This window comes from Ambystoma mexicanum, chromosome 5p, assembly GCF_040938575.1.
Source record: "Ambystoma mexicanum isolate Mex_15411 chromosome 5p, UKY_AmexF1_1, whole genome shotgun sequence".
NCBI lineage: Eukaryota > Metazoa > Chordata > Amphibia > Caudata > Ambystomatidae > Ambystoma > Ambystoma mexicanum.
In genome coordinates, this window is record NC_090930.1 from 743287604 (window position 1) to 743312226 (window position 24623).

At 39.2% G+C, this 24623-nt stretch overlaps 17 non-coding genes across 17 annotated transcripts; 10 read left to right on the forward strand and 7 right to left on the reverse strand.

Annotated features, from left to right (window-relative positions):
* Positions 1–735: 735 nt before the first annotated feature.
* On the forward strand, positions 736–807 carry TRNAQ-UUG (transfer RNA glutamine (anticodon UUG)). The gene has a single exon. It is a non-coding gene; the product is annotated as a tRNA-Gln (tRNA).
* A 907-nt stretch (positions 808–1714) lies between these two features.
* Positions 1715–1786, reverse strand: TRNAQ-CUG (transfer RNA glutamine (anticodon CUG)). The gene has a single exon. It is a non-coding gene; the product is annotated as a tRNA-Gln (tRNA).
* A 259-nt stretch (positions 1787–2045) lies between these two features.
* On the forward strand, positions 2046–2117 carry TRNAQ-UUG (transfer RNA glutamine (anticodon UUG)). Its single transcript has one exon. It is a non-coding gene; the product is annotated as a tRNA-Gln (tRNA).
* A 913-nt stretch (positions 2118–3030) lies between these two features.
* Positions 3031–3102, reverse strand: TRNAQ-CUG (transfer RNA glutamine (anticodon CUG)). Its single transcript has one exon. It is a non-coding gene; the product is annotated as a tRNA-Gln (tRNA).
* Positions 3103–5481: 2379 nt separating this feature from the next.
* Positions 5482–5553, forward strand: TRNAQ-UUG (transfer RNA glutamine (anticodon UUG)). The gene has a single exon. It is a non-coding gene; the product is annotated as a tRNA-Gln (tRNA).
* Positions 5554–6460: 907 nt separating this feature from the next.
* TRNAQ-CUG (transfer RNA glutamine (anticodon CUG)) lies at positions 6461–6532 on the reverse strand. Its single transcript has one exon. It is a non-coding gene; the product is annotated as a tRNA-Gln (tRNA).
* A 259-nt stretch (positions 6533–6791) lies between these two features.
* Positions 6792–6863, forward strand: TRNAQ-UUG (transfer RNA glutamine (anticodon UUG)). Its single transcript has one exon. It is a non-coding gene; the product is annotated as a tRNA-Gln (tRNA).
* Positions 6864–10218: 3355 nt separating this feature from the next.
* TRNAQ-UUG (transfer RNA glutamine (anticodon UUG)) lies at positions 10219–10290 on the forward strand. Its single transcript has one exon. It is a non-coding gene; the product is annotated as a tRNA-Gln (tRNA).
* Positions 10291–11197: 907 nt separating this feature from the next.
* Positions 11198–11269, reverse strand: TRNAQ-CUG (transfer RNA glutamine (anticodon CUG)). Its single transcript has one exon. It is a non-coding gene; the product is annotated as a tRNA-Gln (tRNA).
* A 259-nt stretch (positions 11270–11528) lies between these two features.
* TRNAQ-UUG (transfer RNA glutamine (anticodon UUG)) lies at positions 11529–11600 on the forward strand. Its single transcript has one exon. It is a non-coding gene; the product is annotated as a tRNA-Gln (tRNA).
* A 3356-nt stretch (positions 11601–14956) lies between these two features.
* Positions 14957–15028, forward strand: TRNAQ-UUG (transfer RNA glutamine (anticodon UUG)). Its single transcript has one exon. It is a non-coding gene; the product is annotated as a tRNA-Gln (tRNA).
* A 907-nt stretch (positions 15029–15935) lies between these two features.
* On the reverse strand, positions 15936–16007 carry TRNAQ-CUG (transfer RNA glutamine (anticodon CUG)). Its single transcript has one exon. It is a non-coding gene; the product is annotated as a tRNA-Gln (tRNA).
* Positions 16008–16266: 259 nt separating this feature from the next.
* On the forward strand, positions 16267–16338 carry TRNAQ-UUG (transfer RNA glutamine (anticodon UUG)). The gene has a single exon. It is a non-coding gene; the product is annotated as a tRNA-Gln (tRNA).
* A 3355-nt stretch (positions 16339–19693) lies between these two features.
* TRNAQ-UUG (transfer RNA glutamine (anticodon UUG)) lies at positions 19694–19765 on the forward strand. The gene has a single exon. It is a non-coding gene; the product is annotated as a tRNA-Gln (tRNA).
* Positions 19766–20672: 907 nt separating this feature from the next.
* Positions 20673–20744, reverse strand: TRNAQ-CUG (transfer RNA glutamine (anticodon CUG)). Its single transcript has one exon. It is a non-coding gene; the product is annotated as a tRNA-Gln (tRNA).
* Positions 20745–21003: 259 nt separating this feature from the next.
* On the forward strand, positions 21004–21075 carry TRNAQ-UUG (transfer RNA glutamine (anticodon UUG)). Its single transcript has one exon. It is a non-coding gene; the product is annotated as a tRNA-Gln (tRNA).
* A 913-nt stretch (positions 21076–21988) lies between these two features.
* Positions 21989–22060, reverse strand: TRNAQ-CUG (transfer RNA glutamine (anticodon CUG)). The gene has a single exon. It is a non-coding gene; the product is annotated as a tRNA-Gln (tRNA).
* Between the last annotated feature and the right edge of the window lie 2563 nt (positions 22061–24623).

The window sequence follows — 24623 nt, forward strand, 5'->3', positions numbered from 1 at the left end:
CCCCCCTCCCCACAAAAAGGGATGTATGCGTACACAAAAAATAAAAATGAAAAACAAGCAACTACTGCAGTTAAAATCTAAAAATGTAAATTCAGTTACATGATCTTGACTCGGAAGGGGAAGTTAAAAAGTAAAAAAACACAAGGTAGGAGAGAGGTTAGCTTTACATGCCATGAGGGAGGAAGAGGTCTTCCAAGCACTGTTGTGTATGTTGGTCAATCCCTCTGAAACACAAAAGGGATGTGCACATAGAAATCAAAGCAGAGTCATCCAGAGAGACTATTTAATTCTTTTTTTTTCAAATTCTCAAAAGGAAGCTGCTATCAAATTGAACTATTCATCACAGCCACTGCTAGGAAATCTATGTCACATAAAATGACAATACACCCAAAGGAAAACAAAATATAGCTATAACATGTCAGATTACTAAATTCAGAGTCCAGCCTACTAACCATTAGACCATGGAACCTAAATACTTCCGCAAATGCTGAACTTCATTATGCCAAAACAGAGGCAGTCAGAAACAATATTTAATATTGCTTAATCATATGCCTCAAGAGGAAGAATTTGATCTACATGCTCTATAAAGCACAGAGATTGCTATAGCACAACGTCAATCGAAAACATCGCTGTGTTTGTATGATATCAGTCAATTGGGACTATGAATCTGTAAAAATTGTAAATGTGCTCTATATTGCCATTTCTGATTCAACGCTCTCAGGTGCTTTTTGCAAGGGTTCCATGGTGTAATGGTTAGCACTTTGGACTTTGAATCCAACGATCCGAGTTCAAGTCTCGGTGGAACCGTTATCTTGCTCTTACACTCCATTTTCTAATTTCTCAAATTACAATTCAACAGAGTTAATATTCAGAAGTTCAGTCGACTCAGGTAGCCGTTTTCACACTCTCTCTCTGTCTGCACGACATTACATTTAAATGCACTTTGGTGCCTGATACCAATACAGTGATGCAACTACATATCGTTAATGAACAATCCCTAAGGTCAATCAGAGTGGGCACCCAGATATCTCTCAGAAACATTTTCCACAGATAAATTATGTTCAACCTTAACTCTATGAAAAGAAAAATGTACACACTATGTGCAGTAGATTCTCTGCTCACTGGAACATGCAGAAACAACATTGATGTGAAAAGATTGGAAAAAGCCCTATTTTATTAACATTAAAAAATGTTATACAATTATTTTGGTGAATCATATTCACTTTCACAATCATTCCTATGTTTCAAGCAATTTGATGGTCTTATTAAATGTGTAAAAAATGTAATTCTTTGAGTTGACAAACTGTATGGAGAGCAAACTTTTTATAACTTACAAGAGTTATGAGTTCTAGAAAGTAGTGCATTTACTGATCAAGTGCCCTTGTTTAAATGTACTTACTTTATTTGGATCACACCTTTCTCGAAAGAAGAAATAAACTCTAAATTATCAGGAAACAATTCAACTGATTTTAGGGGCCTCCTGGGCTTTCAATGCAAATCGCTGAGATCAAAAGCCAGTTTAATAGCCATTATACCTTGGAGCTTTGGAGATATGAGAGTGGGCAGTTTCTTTGTGGCAAAAGAGAGTCATCCCCAGAAACTATTAATATTCTTTGGTCAAAGAAGACTGCCATCAAAGTGGGCTGTAAAGCAAAGCTATTGCTGTTATATCTATCTGCAAATGAAAGGCAACTCTAAAAGAGAAGCAGCCCCAAGGTCCCACCGAGACTTGAACTCGGATCGCTGGATTCAGAGTCCAGAGTGCTAACCATTACTCCATGGAACCCACATATTCAGTAGCATGATGCACTTCATTCTGGAAAAACAGAGCACATCAGAGAAAATATGTAATATTCCTATATCATTAGACTCCAGAGGAAGAATGTGATCCAAATGAGACATGAAGCCAATACTTTGCGATTGCACAGCATCCAACAGCAACAGTGCTGCTTCGATATAATATCAGTAAACGGTTACTATAGGTCAGTAAAAATCTTGACTGTGCCCTATATTCTCATTGCCCTTATGAAGCACTGCTCAACGAGGGTTCCATGGTGTAATGGTTAGCACTTTGGACTTTGAATCCAGCGATCCGAGTTCAAGTCTCGGTGGAACCTCTCTCTTGCTCTAACACACTTTGTCTCCTTGTTGTCTTAAATTATAGGCCAAAGATAGTAATATTCATAAGGTTAGTGGTGTAGGGTATTCATTTTCACTCTCACTCTCTGGCATAACTTTTCATAAAAATCCACTTTTGTGCCTAGCAACTTAACCTTTATGCATTTTTTTTAAATGTATGAACAGTGAGCTCATTCTGAGTCGATGGGCAGATCTGCATCGGAAACATACATAAAAGATTTGAAATTTTCAAACTTAACTCAATGTTAAGAAACATGCTCAATCTGTGACCCAATGGATTCTCTTTTTACTTGAAGATGCAGCAACAACATTAATAATACCATTTTGGGAAAAGCAGCTCTATTGTATCGCCATTCTCTTTCAAAATTGTTAAAGGGTTAATCCTATGAAAAGCGACCACATTCAGAATCAATGATATTAATCAAGCGTCTTAACAGTCTTTACATGTTTGTAAAATGAAGGTATAAGTTTGAGATGAAAAATAGAACGAAGAACACACTTTTCTTAATTCACAAAAGGCCTGAGGTGTATAAATACTGTTTGTACCGACCAAGGGCCCATTCGTGAATGTACTTACTTTAGTTGGATCATACCTTTCTTCAAAGAAGACATCCACAATAAACGATAAGGGAAAGGTTCGACTGATGGTAAACTCTTACAGAGATTTGAATGCAAATTATTGGATTCAACCTCCAGGGTGCTACCATTACACCATGGGTCTTTCACACCACAGAAAGTGGTGGGTTTCATTGTGGCTAAAGAGCGTCATCCATGGAAAATCTTTCTTTCTTCAAATGCACCCAGGGAATAATGCTATGAAAGTGGGCGACACAGCAGCGTCATTGCTATTAAAACAAGACACTGAGAGGAAAACAAACACAGTAATTCCCAAGGTCCCACCGAGATTTGATCTCGGATCGCTGGATTCAGAGTCCAGAGTGCTAACCATTACACCATGGAACCTACATACTTAGTGACATGATGAACGTCATTGCAGCAAAAAAAGAGCCTTTTAGAGAATGTATGCAATATTCTTTTATCTTATGCCTCCAGAGGAAGAATCCTATCCAAATGAGCTGTAAAGCAAAGAGTTTGCTATTGCGCAACAACCAACTAAACAGTTCCACATTTGCATAATATCCGTGGGCTAGGAATATGAGTTTGTTAAAATGATGCATGAGATCTCGATTCTCATTTCTGTTACAACTCTGTCAGGTTGCACCAGCAAGGGGCCCATGGTGTAATGGTTAGCAAAGAACATTACTGAAGGGCCCCTCGGCCAGCCAGAAAGCCAAAATGGAGAGAACGGGCATGAACTGGTTGTGAATGAGCTTCAAAATGCGTTCACAGGTAATTGAACTGGTGATCTCCTCAGTTTATACACCTGGAACTCCTGTCAATAGCAACAGTCGGCAGCTGGGTTGCCAGACATTTCTTCGAAAAAAATTTGTCGACAGGACAATTGGTCGAAACCATTTGGTCGAAAACCAAATGGTCGAATTGCTTTTGTTTTTTATTTTCACTTTTTTTTTTGTGGGGGGACAGGTTTGGGGGGGTCCCCCCAACCCCCTTTTTTTCTAAAAACCCCTTTTTTTCCCTAAACTACAACCTAAAAAATATATATATAAATAAATAAAAAAATCGACCATTTGGCTTTCGACCAAATTACGTCGACCAAATGTCTTTCGACGAAATGTCTTTCGACGAAATGTCCGGACAGCGGCAGCTGGTCTGTGTCAGTAATGGCAATTTGATTTTGCCATTTTCACAACTCCCTAATAAATGAACAAAATGTTCCATTTGTAGGCACAGTTACATGCTATGGTATGTATACCATGCTTAATAACCACCATAGGAGGCTCAGAGCACCATCCGCATTCTTACGTACAAAACATGTAAGGAAATAATCAGATCTTTTGCTCTGCAGGAGTCAGGCTTCTTTAAAGCCTGACAAAGTGGCAGAGTGCCATTGTAAACTGAGGCATGATGAAACCATGCCCAAGAACCCAGGCAGGTTAAACCCTTCCACTCATGCCCCTAGGCCCCGAAGGGCCACGAACGGTCAGGTTCTATAGACAGGGCAGCTGGCATGGATTATGGACACTTTTAACATAGGGTGGTTTTTCAACCTTATCTCCTCTGGGAGCAAAGCGCTGGACAGGGTTTCCTGTACGTTTTTGAGGTTCGCAGGGATCTATGTGTGGATGTTTCTTGGTGTGAAAAGCATGACACCTTTTGGGGTGACACCAGGCTCTTCTGGGAGTTAATTTGCATAATCTCTACTTTCTATTTTATGTGACATGGGCTGCAGTTACATTGTTCTGTTAATAGAGGGCAACACACAGGTCATAGTTCCAAACAGGGGTGCACGGTCTGCTTGCTAGCTTACATTTACAGTTCTATTTGGGATTCACCGCCTTTTCATAAACTGAGTACTCTTCCGGAGTATTTCTAACTTATGTAGGTGTTTTGGGGGTGTTACGTGCCTTGGTATGACTGCTGCAAACCACTTGATATTAGACATTGATTGGAAACGACATAAAAAATCCTGACACATATTGTAAGCGGACATAAAATGACCTATATTAGCTAATATAAGTAAACAGACATCACTCCCCCCTCCCCACAAAAAGGGATGTATGCATACACAAAAAATAAAAATGAAAAACCAGCAACTACTGCAGTTAAAATCTAAAAATGTAAATTCAGTTACAGACTCGGAAGGGGAAGTTAAAAAGTAAAAAAACACAAGGTAGGAGAGAGGTTAGCTTTACATGCCATGAGGGAGGAAGAGGTCTTCCAAGCACTGTTGTGTATGTTGGTCAATCCCTCTGAAACGCAAAAGGGATGTGCACATAGAAATCAAAGCAGAGTCATCCAGAGAGACTATTTAATTCTTTTTTTTTTCAAATTCTCAAAAGGAAGCTGCTATCAAATTGAACTATTAATCACAGCCACTGCTAGGAAATCTATGTGCATAAAATGACAATACACCCAAAGGAAAACAAAATATAGCTATAACATGTCAGATTACTAAATTCAGAGTCCAGCCTACTAACCATTAGACCATGGAACCTAAATACTTCCGCAAATGCTGAACTTCATTATGCCAAAACAGAGGCAGTCAGAAACAATATTTAATATTGCTTAATCATATGCCTCAAGAGGAAGAATTTGATCTACATGCTCTATAAAGCACAGAGATTGCTATAGCACAACGTCAATCGACAACATCGCTGTGTTTGTATGATATCAGTCAATTGGGACTATGAATCTGTAAAAATTGTAAATGTGCTCTATATTGCCATTTCTGATTCAACGCTCTCAGGTGCATCTTGCAAGGGTTCCATGGTGTAATGGTTAGCACTTTGGACTTTGAATCCAACGATCCGAGTTCAAGTCTCGGTGGAACCGTTATCTTGCTCTTACACTCCATTTTCTAATTTCTCAAATTACAATTCAACAGAGTTAATATTCAGAAGTTCAGTCGACTCAGGTAGCCGTTTTCACACTCTCTCTCTCTCTGCACGACATTACATTTAAATGCACTTTGGTGCCTGATACCAATACAGTGATGCAACTACATATCGTTAATGTACAATCCCTAAGGTCAATCAGAGTGGGCACCCAGATATCTCTCAGAAACATTTTCCACAGATGAATAATGTCCAACCTTAACTCTATGAAAAGAAAAATGTACACACTATGTGCAGTAGATTCTCTGCTCACTGGAACATGCAGAAACAACATTGATGTGAAAAGATTGGAAAAAGCCCTATTTTATTAACATTAAAAAATGTTATACAATTATTTTGGTGAATCATATTCACTTTCACAATCATTCCTATGTTTCAAGCAATTTGATGGTCTTATTAAATGTGTAAAAAATGTAATTCTTTGAGTTGACAAACTGTATGGAGAGCAAACTTTTTATAACTTACAAGAGTTATGAGTTCTAGAAAGTAGTGCATTTACTGATCAAGTGCCCTTGTTTAAATGTACTTACTTTATTTGGATCACACCTTTCTCGAAAGAAGAAATAAACTCTAAATTATCAGGAAACAATTCAACTGATTTTAGGGGCCTCCTGGGCTTTCAATGCAAATCGCTGAGATCAAAAGCCAGTTTAATAGCCATTATACCTTGGAGCTTTGGAGATATGAGAGTGGGCAGTTTCTTTGTGGCAAAAGAGAGTCATCCCCAGAAACTATTAATATTCTTTGGTCAAAGAAGACTGCCATCAAAGTGGGCTGTAAAGCAAAGCTATTCCTGTTATATCTATCTGCAAATGAAAGGCAACTCTAAAAGAGAAGCAGCCCCAAGGTCCCACCGAGACTTGAACTCGGATCGCTGGATTCAGAGTCCAGAGTGCTAACCATTACTCCATGGAACCCACATATTCAGTAGCATGATGCACTTCATTCTGGAAAAACAGAGCACATCAGAGAAAATATGTAATATTCCTATATCATTAGACTCCAGAGGAAGAATTTGATCCAAATGGGACATGAAGCCAATACTTTGCGATTGCACAGCATCCAACAGCAACAGTGCTGCTTCGATATAATATCAGTAAACGGTTACTATAGTTCAGTAAAAATCTTGACTGTGCCCTATATTCTCATTGCCCTTATGAAGCTCTGCTCAACAAGGGTTCCATGGTGTAATGGTTAGCACTTTGGACTTTGAATCCAGCGATCCGAGTTCAAGTCTCGGTGGAACCTCTGTCTTTCTCTAACACACTTTGTCTCCTTGTTGTCTTAAATTATAGGCCAAAGATAGTAATATTCATAAGGTTAGTGGTGTAGGGTATTCATTTTCGCTCTCACTCTCTGGCATAACTTTTCATAAAAATCCACTTTTGTGCCTAGCACCTTAACCTTTATGCATTTTTTTTAAATGAATGAACAGTGAGGTCATTCTGAGTCGATGGGCAGATCTGCATCGGAAACATACATAAAAGATTTGAAATTTTCAAACTTAACTCAATGTTAAGAAACATGCTCAATCTGTGACCCAATGGATTCTCTTTTTACTTGAAGATGCAGCAACAACATTAATAATACCATTTTGGGAAAAGCAGCTCTATTGTATCGCCATTCTCTTTCAAAATTGTTAAAGGGTTAATCCTATGAAAAGCGACCACATTCAGAATCAATGATATTAATCAAGCGTCTTAACAGTCTTTACATGTTTGTAAAATGAAGGTATCAGTTTGAGATGAAAAATAGAACGAAGAACACACTTTTCTTAATTCACAAAAGGCCTGAGGTGTATAAATACTGTTTGTACCGACCAAGGGCCCATTCGTGAATGTACTTACTTTAGTTGGATCATACCTTTCTTCAAAGAAGACATCCACAATAAACGATAAGGGAAAGGTTCGACTGATGGTAAACTCTTACAGAGATTTGAATGCAAATTATTGGATTCAACATCCATGGTGCTACCATTACACCATGGGTCTTTCACACCACAGAAAGTGGTGGGTTTCATTGTGGCTAAAGAGCGTCATCCATGGAAAATCTTTCTTTTTTCAAATGCACCCAGGGAATAATGCTATGAAAGTGGGCAACACAGCAGCGTCATTGCTATTAAAACAAGACACTGAGAGGAAAACAAACACAGTAATTCCCAAGGTCCCACCGAGATTTGAACATGGATCGCTGGATTCAGAGTCCAGGGTGCTAACCATTACACCATGGAACCTACATACTTAATGACATGATGAACGTCATTGCAGCAAAAAAAGAGCCTTTTAGAGAATGTATGCAATATTCTTTTATCTTATGCCTCCAGAGGAAGAATCCTATCCAAATGAGCTGTAAAGCAAAGAGTTTGCTATTGCGCAACAACCAACTAAACAGTTCCACATTTGCATAATATCCGTGGGCTAGGAATATGAGTTTGTTAAAATGATGCATGAGATCTCGATTCTCATTTCTGTTACAACTCTGTCAGGTTGCACCAGCAAGGGGCCCATGGTGTAATGGTTAGCAAAGAACATTACTGAAGGGCCCCTCGGCCAGCCAGAAAGCCAAAATGGAGAGAACGGGCATGAACTGGTTGTGAATGAGCTTCAAAATGCGTTCACAGGTAATTGAACTGGTGATCTCCTCAGTTTATACACCTGGAACTCCTGTCAATAGCAACAGTCGGCAGCTGGGTTGCCAGACATTTCGTCGAAAAAAATTTGTCGACAGGACAATTGGTCGAAACCATTTGGTCGAAAACCAAATGGTCGAATTGCTTTTATTTTTTATTTTCACATTTTTTTTGGGGGGGGGCTTGGGGGGGTCCCCCCAACCCCCTATTTTTCTAAAAACCCCTTTTTTTCCCTAAACTACAACCTAAAATATATATATATAAATAAATTAAAAAATCGACCATTTGGCTTTCGACCAAATTACGTCGACCAAATGTCTTTCGACGAAATGTCTTTCCACGAAATGTCCGGACAGCGGCAGCTGGTCTGTGTCAGTAATGGCAATTTGATTTTGCCATTTTCACAACTCCCTAATAAATGAACAAAATGTTCCATTTGTAGGCACAGTTACATGCTATGGTATGTATACCATGCTTAATAACCACCATAGGAGGCTCAGAGCACCATCCGCATTCTTACGTACAAAACATGTAAGGAAATAATCAGATCTTTTGCTCTGCAGGAGTCAGGCTTCTTTAAAGCCTGACAAAGTGGCAGAGTGCCATTGTAAACTGAGGCATAATGAAACCATGCCCAAGAACCTAGGCAGGTTAAACCCTTCCACACATGCCCCTAGGCCCCGAACGGCCAGGTTCTATAGACAGGGCAGCTGGAATGGATTATGGACACTTTTAACATAGGGTGGTTTTTCAACCTTATCTCCTCTGGGAGCAAAGCGCTGGACAGGGTTTCCTGTACGTTTTTGAGGTTCGCAGGGATCTATGTGTGGATGTTTCTTGGTGTGAAAAGCATGAGACCTTTTGGGGTGACACCAGGCTCTTCTGGGAGTTAATTTGCATAATCTCTACTTTCTATTTTATGTGACATGGGCTGCAGTTACATGGTTCTGTTAATAGAGGGCAACACACAGGTCATAGTTCCAAACAGGGGTGCACGGTCTGCTTGCTAGCTTACATTTACAGTTCTATTTGGGATTCACCGCCTTTTCATAAACTGAGTACTCTTCCGGAGTATTTCTAACTTATGTAGGTGTTTTGGGGGTGTTACGTGCCTTTGTATGACTGCTGCAAACCACTTGATATTAGACATTGATTGGAAACGACATAAAAAATCCTGACACATATTGTAAGCGGACATAAAATGACCTATATTAGCTAATATAAGTAAACAGACATCACTCCCCCCTCCCCACAAAAAGGGATGTATGCGTACACAAAAAATAAAAATGAAAAACCAGCAACTACTGCAGTTAAAATCTAAAAATGTAAATTCAGTTACATGATCATGACTCGGAAGGGGAAGTTAAAAAGTAAAACAACACAAGGTAGGAGAGAGGTTAGCTTTACATGCCATGAGGGAGGAAGAGGTCTTCCAAGCACTGTTGTGTATGTTGGTCAATCCCTCTGAAACGCAAAAGGGATGTGCACATAGAAATCAAAGCAGAGTCATCCAGAGAGACTATTTAATTCTTTTTTTTTCAAATTCTCAAAAGGAAGCTGCTATCAAATTGAACTATTAATCACAGCCACTGCTAGGAAATCTATGTGCATAAAATGACAATACACCCAAAGGAAAACAAAATATAGCTATAACATGTCAGATTACTAAATTCAGAGTCCAGCCTACTAACCATTAGACCATGGAACCTAAATACTTCCGCAAATGCTGAACTTCATTATGCCAAAACAGAGGCAGTCAGAAACAATATTTAATATTGCTTAATCATATGCCTCAAGAGGAAGAATTTGATCTACATGCTCTATAAAGCACAGAGATTGCTATAGCACAACGTCAATCGACAACATCGCTGTGTTTGTATGATATCAGTCAATTGGGACTATGAATCTGTAAAAATTGTAAATGTGCTCTATATTGCCATTTCTGATTCAACGCTCTCAGGTGCATCTTGCAAGGGTTCCATGGTGTAATGGTTAGCACTTTGGACTTTGAATCCAACGATCCGAGTTCAAGTCTCGGTGGAACCGTTATCTTGCTCTTACACTCCATTTTCTAATTTCTCAAATTACAATTCAACAGAGTTAATATTCAGAAGTTCAGTCGACTCAGGTAGCCGTTTTCACACTCTCTCTCTCTCTGCACGACATTACATTTAAATGCACTTTGGTGCCTGATACCAATACAGTGATGCAACTACATATCGTTAATGTACAATCCCTAAGGTCAATCAGAGTGGGCACCCAGATATCTCTCAGAAACATTTTCCACAGATGAATAATGTCCAACCTTAACTCTATGAAAAGAAAAATGTACACACTATGTGCAGTAGATTCTCTGCTCACTGGAACATGCAGAAACAACATTGATGTGAAAAGATTGGAAAAAGCCCTATTTTATTAACATTAAAAAATGTTATACAATTATTTTGGTGAATCATATTCACTTTCACAATCATTCCTATGTTTCAAGCAATTTGATGGTCTTATTAAATGTGTAAAAAATGTAATTCTTTGAGTTGACAAACTGTATGGAGAGCAAACTTTTTATAACTTACAAGAGTTATGAGTTCTAGAAAGTAGTGCATTTACTGATCAAGTGCCCTTGTTTAAATGTACTTACTTTATTTGGATCACACCTTTCTCGAAAGAAGAAATAAACTCTAAATTATCAGGAAACAATTCAACTGATTTTAGGGGCCTCCTGGGCTTTCAATGCAAATCGCTGAGATCAAAAGCCAGTTTAATAGCCATTATACCTTGGAGCTTTGGAGATATGAGAGTGGGCAGTTTCTTTGTGGCAAAAGAGAGTCATCCCCAGAAACTATTAATATTCTTTGGTCAAAGAAGACTGCCATCAAAGTGGGCTGTAAAGCAAAGCTATTGCTGTTATATCTATCTGCAAATGAAAGGCAACTCTAAAAGAGAAGCAGCCCCAAGGTCCCACCGAGACTTGAACTCGGATCGCTGGATTCAGAGTCCAGAGTGCTAACCATTACTCCATGGAACCCACATATTCAGTAGCATGATGCACTTCATTCTGGAAAAACAGAGCACATCAGAGAAAATATGTAATATTCCTATATCATTAGACTCCAGAGGAAGAATTTGATCCAAATGGGACATGAAGCCAATACTTTGCGATTGCACAGCATCCAACAGCAACAGTGCTGCTTCGATATAATATCAGTAAACGGTTACTATAGTTCAGTAAAAATCTTGACTGTGCCCTATATTCTCATTGCCCTTATGAAGCTCTGCTCAACAAGGGTTCCATGGTGTAATGGTTAGCACTTTGGACTTTGAATCCAGCGATCCGAGTTCAAGTCACGGTGGAACCTCTGTCTTGCTCTAACACACTTTGTCTCCTTGTTGTCTTAAATTATAGGCCAAAGATAGTAATATTCATAAGGTTAGTGGTGTAGGGTATTCATTTTCGCTCTCACTCTCTGGCATAACTTTTCATAAAAATCCACTTTTGTGCCTAGCACCTTAACCTTTATGCATTTTTTTTAAATGAATGAACAGTGAGGTCATTCTGAGTCGATGGGCAGATCTGCATCGGAAACATACATAAAAGATTTGAAATTTTCAAACTTAACTCAATGTTAAGAAACATGCTCAATCTGTGACCCAATGGATTCTCTTTTTACTTGAAGATGCAGCAACAACATTAATAATACCATTTTGGGAAAAGCAGCTCTATTGTATCGCCATTCTCTTTCAAAATTGTTAAAGGGTTAATCCTATGAAAAGCGACCACATTCAGAATCAATGATATTAATCAAGCGTCTTAACAGTCTTTACATGTTTGTAAAATGAAGGTATCAGTTTGAGATGAAAAATAGAACGAAGAACACACTTTTCTTAATTCACAAAAGGCCTGAGGTGTATAAATACTGTTTGTACCGACCAAGGGCCCATTCGTGAATGTACTTACTTTAGTTGGATCATACCTTTCTTCAAAGAAGACATCCACAATAAACGATAAGGGAAAGGTTCGACTGATGGTAAACTCTTACAGAGATTTGAATGCAAATTATTGGATTCAACATCCATGGTGCTACCATTACACCATGGGTCTTTCACACCACAGAAAGTGGTGGGTTTCATTGTGGCTAAAGAGCGTCATCCATGGAAAATCTTTCTTTTTTCAAATGCACCCAGGGAATAATGCTATGAAAGTGGGCAACACAGCAGCGTCATTGCTATTAAAACAAGACACTGAGAGGAAAACAAACACAGTAATTCCCAAGGTCCCACCGAGATTTGAACATGGATCGCTGGATTCAGAGTCCAGGGTGCTAACCATTACACCATGGAACCTACATACTTAATGACATGATGAACGTCATTGCAGCAAAAAAAGAGCCTTTTAGAGAATGTATGCAATATTCTTTTATCTTATGCCTCCAGAGGAAGAATCCTATCCAAATGAGCTGTAAAGCAAAGAGTTTGCTATTGCGCAACAACCAACTAAACAGTTCCACATTTGCATAATATCCGTGGGCTAGGAATATGAGTTTGTTAAAATGATGCATGAGATCTCGATTCTCATTTCTGTTACAACTCTGTCAGGTTGCACCAGCAAGGGGCCCATGGTGTAATGGTTAGCAAAGAACATTACTGAAGGGCCCCTCGGCCAGCCAGAAAGCCAAAATGGAGAGAACGGGCATGAACTGGTTGTGAATGAGCTTCAAAATGCGTTCACAGGTAATTGAACTGGTGATCTCCTCAGTTTATACACCTGGAACTCCTGTCAATAGCAACAGTCGGCAGCTGGGTTGCCAGACATTTCGTCGAAAAAAATTTGTCGACAGGACAATTGGTCGAAACCATTTGGTCGAAAACCAAATGGTCGAATTGCTTTTATTTTTTATTTTCACATTTTTTTTGGGGGGGGGCTTGGGGGGGTCCCCCCAACCCCCTATTTTTCTAAAAACCCCTTTTTTTCCCTAAACTACAACCTAAAATATATATATATAAATAAATTAAAAAATCGACCATTTGGCTTTCGACCAAATTACGTCGACCAAATGTCTTTCGACGAAATGTCTTTCCACGAAATGTCCGGACAGCGGCAGCTGGTCTGTGTCAGTAAAGGCAATTTGATTTTGCCATTTTCACAACTCCCTAATAAATGAACAAAATGTTCCATTTGTAGGCACAGTTACATGCTATGGTATGTATACCATGCTTAATAACCACCATAGGAGGCTCAGAGCACCATCCGCATTCTTACGTACAAAACATGTAAGGAAATAATCAGATCTTTTGCTCTGCAGGAGTCAGGCTTCTTTAAAGCCTGACAAAGTGGCAGAGTGCCATTGTAAACTGAGGCATAATGAAACCATGCCCAAGAACCTAGGCAGGTTAAACCCTTCCACACATGCCCCTAGGCCCCGAACGGCCAGGTTCTATAGACAGGGCAGCTGGAATGGATTATGGACACTTTTAACATAGGGTGGTTTTTCAACCTTATCTCCTCTGGGAGCAAAGCGCTGGACAGGGTTTCCTGTACGTTTTTGAGGTTCGCAGGGATCTATGTGTGGATGTTTCTTGGTGTGAAAAGCATGAGACCTTTTGGGGTGACACCAGGCTCTTCTGGGAGTTAATTTGCATAAGCTCTACTTTCTATTTTATGTGACATGGGCTGCAGTTACATGGTTCTGTTAATAGAGGGCAACACACAGGTCATAGTTCCAAACAGGGGTGCACGGTCTGCTTGCTAGCTTACATTTACAGTTCTATTTGGGATTCACCGCCTTTTCATAAACTGAGTACTCTTCCGGAGTATTTCTAACTTATGTAGGTGTTTTGGGGGTGTTACGTGCCTTTGTATGACTGCTGCAAACCACTTGATATTAGACATTGATTGGAAACGACATAAAAAATCCTGACACATATTGTAAGCGGACATAAAATGACCTATATTAGCTAATATAAGTAAACAGACATCACTCCCCCCTCCCCACAAAAAGGGATGTATGCGTACACAAAAAATAAAAATGAAAAACCAGCAACTACTGCAGTTAAAATCTAAAAATGTAAATTCAGTTACATGATCATGACTCGGAAGGGGAAGTTAAAAAGTAAAACAACACAAGGTAGGAGAGAGGTTAGCTTTACATGCCATGAGGGAGGAAGAGGTCTTCCAAGCACTGTTGTGTATGTTGGTCAATCCCTCTGAAACGCAAAAGGGATGTGCACATAGAAATCAAAGCAGAGTCATCCAGAGAGACTATTTAATTCTTTTTTTTTTCAAATTCTCAAAAGGAAGCTGCTATCAAATTGAACTATTAATCACAGCCACTGCTAGGAAATCTATGTGCATAAAATGACAATACACCCAAAGGAAAACAAAATATAGCTATAACATGTCAGATTACTAAATTCAGAGTCCAGCCTACTAACCATTAGACCATGGAACCTAAATACTTCCGCAAATGCTGAACTTCATTATGCCAAAACAGAGGCAGTCAGAAACAATATTTAATATTGCTTAATCATATGCCTCAAGAGGAAGAATTTGATCTACATGCTCTATAAAGCACAGAGATTGCTATAGCACAACGTCAATCGACAACATCGCTGTGTTTGTATGATATCAGTCAATTGGGACTATGAATCTGTAAAAATTGTAAATGTGCTCTATATTGCCATTTCTGATTCAACGCTCTCAGGTGCATCTTGCAAGGGTTCCATGGTGTAATGGTTAGCACTTTGGACTTTGAATCCAACGATCCGAGTTCAAGTCTCGGTGGAACCGTTATCTTGCTCTTACACTCCATTTTCTAATTTCTCAAATTACAATTCAACAGAGTTAATATTCAGAAGTTCAGTCGACTCAGGTAGCCGTTTTCACACTCTCTCTCTCTCTGCACGACATTACATTTAAATGCACTTTGGTGCCTGATACCAATACAGTGATGCAACTACATATCGTTAATGTACAATCCCTAAGGTCAATCAGAGTGGGCACCCAGATATCTCTCAGAAACATTTTCCACAGATGAATAATGTCCAACCTTAACTCTATGAAAAGAAAAATGTACACACTATGTGCAGTAGATTCTCTGCTCACTGGAACATGCAGAAACAACATTGATGTGAAAAGATTGGAAAAAGCCCTATTTTATTAACATTAAAAAATGTTATACAATTATTTTGGTGAATCATATTCACTTTCACAATCATTCCTATGTTTCAAGCAATTTGATGGTCTTATTAAATGTGTAAAAAATGTAATTCTTTGAGTTGACAAACTGTATGGAGAGCAAACTTTTTATAACTTACAAGAGTTATGAGTTCTAGAAAGTAGTGCATTTACTGATCAAGTGCCCTTGTTTAAATGTACTTACTTTATTTGGATCACACCTTTCTCGAAAGAAGAAATAAACTCTAAATTATCAGGAAACAATTCAACTGATTTTAGGGGCCTCCTGGGCTTTCAATGCAAATCGCTGAGATCAAAAGCCAGTTTAATAGCCATTATACCTTGGAGCTTTGGAGATATGAGAGTGGGCAGTTTCTTTGTGGCAAAAGAGAGTCATCCCCAGAAACTATTAATATTCTTTGGTCAAAGAAGACTGCCATCAAAGTGGGCTGTAAAGCAAAGCTATTGCTGTTATATCTATCTGCAAATGAAAGGCAACTCTAAAAGAGAAGCAGCCCCAAGGTCCCACCGAGACTTGAACTCGGATCGCTGGATTCAGAGTCCAGAGTGCTAACCATTACTCCATGGAACCCACATATTCAGTAGCATGATGCACTTCATTCTGGAAAAACAGAGCACATCAGAGAAAATATGTAATATTCCTATATCATTAGACTCCAGAGGAAGAATTTGATCCAAATGGGACATGAAGCCAATACTTTGCGATTGCACAGCATCCAACAGCAACAGTGCTGCTTCGATATAATATCAGTAAACGGTTACTATAGTTCAGTAAAAATCTTGACTGTGCCCTATATTCTCATTGCCCTTATGAAGCTCTGCTCAACAAGGGTTCCATGGTGTAATGGTTAGCACTTTGGACTTTGAATCCAGCGATCCGAGTTCAAGTCTCGGTGGAACCTCTGTCTTGCTCTAACACACTTTGTCTCCTTGTTGTCTTAAATTATAGGCCAAAGATAGTAATATTCATAAGGTTAGTGGTGTAGGGTATTCATTTTCGCTCTCACTCTCTGGCATAACTTTTCATAAAAATCCACTTTTGTGCCTAGCACCTTAACCTTTATGCATTTTTTTTAAATGAATGAACAGTGAGGTCATTCTGAGTCGATGGGCAGATCTGCATCGGAAACATACATAAAAGATTTGAAATTTTCAAACTTAACTCAATGTTAAGAAACATGCTCAATCTGTGACCCAATGGATTCTCTTTTTACTTGAAGATGCAGCAACAACATTAATAATACCATTTTGGGAAAAGCAGCTCTATTGTATCGCCATTCTCTTTCAAAATTGTTAAAGGGTTAATCCTATGAAAAGCGACCACATTCAGAATCAATGATATTAATCAAGCGTCTTAACAGTCTTTACATGTTTGTAAAATGAAGGTATCAGTTTGAGATGAAAAATAGAACGAAGAACACACTTTTCTTAATTCACAAAAGGCCTGAGGTGTATAAATACTGTTTGTACCGACCAAGGGCCCATTCGTGAATGTACTTACTTTAGTTGGATCATACCTTTCTTCAAAGAAGACATCCACAATAAACGATAAGGGAAAGGTTCGACTGATGGTAAACTCTTACAGAGATTTGAATGCAAATTATTGGATTCAACATCCATGGTGCTACCATTACACCATGGGTCTTTCACACCACAGAAAGTGGTGGGTTTCATTGTGGCTAAAGAGCGTCATCCATGGAAAATCTTTCTTTTTTCAAATGCACCCAGGGAATAATGCTATGAAAGTGGGCAACACAGCAGCGTCATTGCTATTAAAACAAGACACTGAGAGGAAAACAAACACAGTAATTCCCAAGGTCCCACCGAGATTTGAACATGGATCGCTGGATTCAGAGTCCAGGGTGCTAACCATTACACCATGGAACCTACATACTTAATGACATGATGAACGTCATTGCAGCAAAAAAAGAGCCTTTTAGAGAATGTATGCAATATTCTTTTATCTTATGCCTCCAGAGGAAGAATCCTATCCAAATGAGCTGTAAAGCAAAGAGTTTGCTATTGCGCAACAACCAACTAAACAGTTCCACATTTGCATAATATCCGTGGGCTAGGAATATGAGTTTGTTAAAATGATGCATGAGATCTCGATTCTCATTTCTGTTACAACTCTGTCAGGTTGCACCAGCAAGGGGCCCATGGTGTAATGGTTAGCAAAGAACATTACTGAAGGGCCCCTCGGCCAGCCAGAAAGCCAAAATGGAGAGAACGGGCATGAACTGGTTGTGAATGAGCTTCAAAATGCGTTCACAGGTAATTGAACTGGTGATCTCCTCAGTTTATACACCTGGAACTCCTGTCAATAGCAACAGTCGGCAGCTGGGTTGCCAGACATTTCGTCGAAAAAAATTTGTCGACAGGACAATTGGTCGAAACCATTTGGTCGAAAACCAAATGGTCGAATTGCTTTTATTTTTTATTTTCACATTTTTTTTGGGGGGGGGCTTGGGGGGGTCCCCCCAACCCCCTATTTTTCTAAAAAACCCTTTTTTTCCCTAAACTACAACCTAAAATATATATATATAAATAAATTAAAAAATCGACCATTTGGCTTTCGACCAAATTACGTCGACCAAATGTCTTTCGACGAAATGTCTTTCCACGAAATGTCCGGACAGCGGCAGCTGGTCTGTGTCAGTAATGGCAATTTGATTTTGCCATTTTCACAACTCCCTAATAAATGAACAAAATGTTCCATTTGTAGGCACAGTTACATGCTATGGTATGTATACCATGCTTAATAACCACCATAGGAGGCTCAGAGCACCATCCGCATTCTTACGTACAAAACATGTAAGGAAATAATCAGATCTTTTGCTCTGCAGGAGTCAGGCTTCTTTAAAGCCTGACAAAGTGGCAGAGTGCCATTGTAAACTGAGGCATAATGAAACCATGCCCAAGAACCTAGGCAGGTTAAACCCTTCCACACATGCCCCTAGGCCCCGAACGGCCAGGTTCTATAGACAGGGCAGCTGGAATGGATTATGGACACTTTTAACATAGGGTGGTTTTTCAACCTTATCTCCTCTGGGAGCAAAGCGCTGGACAGGGTTTCCTGTACGTTTTTGAGGTTCGCAGGGATCTATGTGTGGATGTTTCTTGGTGTGAAAAGCATGAGACCTTTTGGGGTGACACCAGGCTCTTCTGGGAGTTAATTTGCATAAGCTCTACTTTCTATTTTATGTGACATGGGCTGCAGTTACATGGTTCTGTTAATAGAGGGCAACACACAGGTCATAGTTCCAAACAGGGGTGCACGGTCTGCTTGCTAGCTTACATTTACAGTTCTATTTGGGATTCACCGCCTTTTCATAAACTGAGTACTCTTCCGGAGTATTTCTAACTTATGTAGGTGTTTTGGGGGTGTTACGTGCCTTTGTATGACTGCTGCAAACCACTTGATATTAGACATTGATTGGAAACGACATAAAAAATCCTGACACATATTGTAAGCGGACATAAAATGACCTATATTAGCTAATATAAGTAAACAGACATCACTCCCCCCTCCCCACAAAAAGGGATGTATGCGTACACAAAAAATAAAAATGAAAAACCAGCAACTACTGCAGTTAAAATCTAAAAATGTAAATTCAGTTACATGATCATGACTCGGAAGGGGAAGTTAAAAAGTAAAACAACACAAGGTAGGAGAGAGGTTAGCTTTACATGCCATGAGGGAGGAAGAGGTCTTCCAAGCACTGTTGTGTATGTTGGTCAATCCCTCTGAAACGCAAAAGGGATGTGCACATAGAAATCAAAGCAGAGTCATCCAGAGAGACTATTTAATACTTTTTTTTTCAAATTCTCAAAAGGAAGCTGCTATCAAATTGAACTATTCATCACAGCCACTGCTAGGAAATCTATGTGCATAAAATGACAATACACCCAAAGGAAAACAAAATATAGCTATAACATGTCAGATTACTAAATTCAGAGTCCAGCCTACTAACCATTAGACCATGGAACCTAAATACTTCCGCAAATGCTGAACTTCATTATGCCAAAACAGAGGCAGTCAGAAACAATATTTAATATTGCTTAATCATATGCCTCAAGAGGAAGAATTTGATCTACATGCTCTATAAAGCACAGAGATTGCTATAGCACAACGTCAATCGACAACATCGCTGTGTTTGTATGATATCAGTCAATTGGGACTATGAATCTGTAAAAATTGTAAATGTGCTCTATATTGACATTTCTGATTCAACGCTCTCAGGTGCATCTTGCAAGGGTTCCATGGTGTAATGGTTAGCACTTTGGACTTTGAATCCAACGATCCGAGTTCAAGTCTCGGTGGAACCGTTATCTTGCTCTTACACTCCATTTTCTAATTTCTCAAATTACAATTCAACAGAGTTAATATTCAGAAGTTCAGTCGACTCAGGTAGCCGTTTTCACACTCTCTCTCTCTCTGCACGACATTACATTTAAATGCACTTTGGTGCCTGATACCAATACAGTGATGCAACTACATATCGTTAATGTACAATCCCTAAGGTCAATCAGAGTGGGCACCCAGATATCTCTCAGAAACATTTTCCACAGATGAATAATGTCCAACCTTAACTCTATGAAAAGAAAAATGTACACACTATGTGCAGTAGATTCTCTGCTCACTGGAACATGCAGAAACAACATTGATGTGAAAAGATTGGAAAAAGCCCTATTTTATTAACATTAAAAAATGTTATACAATTATTTTGGTGAATCATATTCACTTTCACAATCATTCCTATGTTTCAAGCAATTTGATGGTCTTATTAAATGTGTAAAAAATGTAATTCTTTGAGTTGACAAACTGTATGGAGAGTAAACTTTTTATAACTTACAAGAGTTATGAGTTCTAGAAAGTAGTGCATTTACTGATCAAGTGCCCTTGTTTAAATGTACTTACTTTATTTGGATCACACCTTTCTCGAAAGAAGAAATAAACTCTAAATTATCAGGAAACAATTCAACTGATTTTAGGGGCCTCCTGGGCTTTCAATGCAAATCGCTGAGATCAAAAGCCAGTTTAATAGCCATTATACCTTGGAGCTTTCGAGATATGAGAGTGGGCAGTTTCTTTGTGGCAAAAGAGAGTCATCCCCAGAAACTATTAATATTCTTTGGTCAAAGAAGACTGCCATCAAAGTGGGCTGTAAAGCAAAGCTATTGCTGTTATATCTATCCGCAAATGAAAGGCAACTCTAAAAGAGAAGCAGCCCCAAGGTCCCACCGAGACTTGAACTCGGATCGCTGGATTCAGAGTCCAGAGTGCTAACCATTACTCCATGGAACCCACATATTCAGTAGCATGATGCACTTCATTCTGGAAAAACAGAGCACATCAGAGAAAATATGTAATATTCCTATATCATTAGACTCCAGAGGAAGAATTTGATCCAAATGGGACATGAAGCCAATACTTTGCGATTGCACAGCATCCAACAGCAACAGTGCTGCTTCGATATAATATCAGTAAACGGTTACTATAGTTCAGTAAAAATCTTGACTGTGCCCTATATTCTCATTGCCCTTATGAAGCTCTGCTCAACAAGGGTTCCATGGTGTAATGGTTAGCACTTTGGACTTTGAATCCAGCGATCCGAGTTCAAGTCTCGGTGGAACCTCTGTCTTGCTCTAACACACTTTGTCTCCTTGTTGTCTTAAATTATAGGCCAAAGATAGTAATATTCATAAGGTTAGTGGTGTAGGGTATTCATTTTCGCTCTCACTCTCTGGCATAACTTTTCATAAAAATCCACTTTTGTGCCTAGCACCTTAACCTTTATGCATTTTTTTTAAATGTATGAACAGTGAGGTCATTCTGAGTCGATGGGCAGATCTGCATCGGAAACATACATAAAAGATTTGAAATTTTCAAACTTAACTCAATGTTAAGAAACATGCTCAATCTGTGACCCAATGGATTCTCTTTTTACTTGAAGATGCAGCAACAACATTAATAATACCATTTTGGGAAAAGCAGCTCTATTGTATCGCCATTCTCTTTCAAAATTGTTAAAGGGTTAATCCTATGAAAAGCGACCACATTCAGAATCAATGATATTAATCAAGCGTCTTAACAGTCTTTACATGTTTGTAAAATGAAGGTATCAGTTTGAGATGAAAAATAGAACGAAGAACACACTTTTCTTAATTCACAAAAGGCCTGAGGTGTATAAATACTGTTTGTACCGACCAAGGGCCCATTCGTGAATGTACTTACTTTAGTTGGATCATACCTTTCTTCAAAGAAGACATCCACAATAAACGATAAGGGAAAGGTTCGACTGATGCTAAACTCTTACAGAGATTTGAATGCAAATTATTGGATTCAACATCCATGGTGCTACCATTACACCATGGGTCTTTCACACCACAGAAAGTGGTGGGTTTCATTGTGGCTAAAGAGCGTCATCCATGGAAAATCTTTCTTTTTTCAAATGCACCCAGGGAATAATGCTATGAAAGTGGGCGACACAGCAGCGTCATTGCTATTAAAACAAGACACTGAGAGGAAAACAAACACAGTAATTCCCAAGGTCCCACCGAGATTTGAACTCGGATCGCTGGATTCAGAGTCCAGAGTGCTAACCATTACACCATGGAACCTACATACTTAGTGACATGATGAACGTCATTGCAGCAAAAAAAGAGCCTTTTAGAGAATGTATGCAATATTCTTTTATCTTATGCCTCCAGAGGAACAATCCTATCCAAATGAGCTGTAAAGCAAAGAGTTTGCTATTGCGCAACAACCAACTAAACAGTTCCACATTTGCATAATATCCGTGGGCTAGGAATATGAGTTTGTTAAAATGATGCATGAGATCTCGATTCTCATTTCTGTTACAACTCTGTCAGGTTGCACCAGCAAGGGGCCCATGGTGTAATGGTTAACAAAGAACATTACTGAAGGGCCCCTCGGCCAGCCAGAAAGCCAAAATGGAGAGAACGGGCATGAACTGGTTGTGAATGAGCTTCAAAATGCGTTCACAGGTAATTGAACTGGTGATCTCCTCAGTTTATACACCTGGAACTCCTGTCAATAGCAACAGTCGGCAGCTGGGTTGCCAGACATTTCGTCGAAAAAAATTTGTCGACAGGACAATTGGTCGAAACCATTTGGTCGAAAACCAAATGGTCGAATTGCTTTTGTTTTTTATTTTCACATTTTTTTTGTTGGGGGGGGTTTGGGGGGGTTTGGGGGGGGCCCCCCAACCCCCTTTTTTTCTAAAAACCCCTTTTTTTCCCTAAACTACAACCTAAAAAATATATATATAAATAAATTAAAAAACGACCATTTGGCTTTCGACCAAATTACGTCGACCAAATGTCTTTCGACGAAATGTCTTTCGACGAAATGTCCGGACAGCGGCAGCTGGTCTGTGTCAGTAATGGCAATTTGATTTTGCCATTTCCACAACTCCCTAATAAATGAACAAAATGTTCCATTTGTAGGCACAGTTACATGCTATGGTATGTATACCATGCTTAATAACCACCATAGGAGGCTCAGAGCACCATCCGCATTCTTGTGTACAAAACATGTAAGGAAATAATCAGAGCTTTTGCTCTGCAGGAGTCAGGTTTCTTTAAAGCCTGACAAAGTGGCAGAGTGCCATTGTAAACTGAGGCATGATGAAACCATGCCCAAGAACCCAGGCAGGTTAAACCCTTCCACTCATGCCCCTAGGCCCCGATCGGCCACGAACGGCCAAGTCCTATAGACAGGGCAGCTGGCATGGATTATGGACACTTTTAACATAGGGTGGTTTTTCAACCTTATCTCCTCTGGGAGCAAAGCGCTGGACAGGGTTTCCTGTACGTTTTTGAGGTTTGCAGGGATCTATGTGTGGATGTTTCTTGGTGTGAAAAGCATGACACCTTTTGGGGTGACACCAGGCTCTTCTGGGAGTTAATTTGCATAATCTCTACTTTCTATTTTATGTGACATGGGCTGCAGTTACATTGTTCTGTTAATAGAGGGCAACACACAGGTCATAGTTCCAAACAGGGGTGCCCGGTCTGCTTGCTAGCTTACATTTACAGTTATATTTGGGATTCACCGCCTTTTCATAAACTGAGTACTCTTCCGGAGTATTTCTAACTTATGTAGGTGTTTTGGGGGTGTTACGTGCCTTTGTATGACTGCTGCAAACCACTTGATATTAGACATTGATTGGAAACGACATAAAAAATCCTGACACATATTGTAAGCGGACATAAAATGACCTATATTAGCTAATATAAGTAAACAGACATCACTCCCCCCTCCCCACAAAAAGGGATGTATGCGTACACAAAAAATAAAAATGAAAAACAAGCAACTACTGCAGTTAAAATCTAAAAATGTACATTCAGTTACATGATCATGACTCGGAAGGGGAAGTTAAAAAGTAAAAAAACACAAGGTAGGAGAGAGGTTAGCTTTACATGCCATGAGGGAGGAAGAGGTCTTCCAAGCACTGTTGTGTATGTTGGTCAATCCCTCTGAAACGCAAAAGGGATGTGCACATAGAAATCAAAGCAGAGTCATCCAGAGAGACTATTTAATTCTTTTTTTTTCAAATTCTCAAAAGGAAGCTGCTATCAAATTGAACTATTCATCACAGCCACTGCTAGGAAATCTATGTGCATAAAATGACAATACACCCAAAGGAAAACAAAATATAGCTATAACATGTCAGATTACTAAATTCAGAGTCCAGCCTACTAACCATTAGACCATGGAACCTAAATACTTCCGCAAATGCTGAACTTCATTATGCCAAAACAGAGGCAGTCAGAAACAATATTTAATATTGCTTAATCATATGCCTCAAGAGGAAGAATTTGATCTACATGCTCTATAAAGCACAGAGATTGCTATAGCACAACGTCAATCGACAACATCGCTGTGATTGTATGATATCAGTCAATTGGGACTATGAATCTGTAAAAATTGTAAATGTGCTCTATATTGCCATTTCTGATTCAACGCTCTCAGGTTCATCTTGCAAGGGTTCCATGGTGTAATGGTTAGCACTTTGGACTTTAAATCCAACGATCCGAGTTCAAGTCTCGGTGGAACCGTTATCTTGCTCTTACACTCCATTTTCTAATTTCTCAAATTACAATTCAACAGAGTTAATATTCAGAAGTTCAGTCGACTCAGGTAGCCGTTTTCACACTC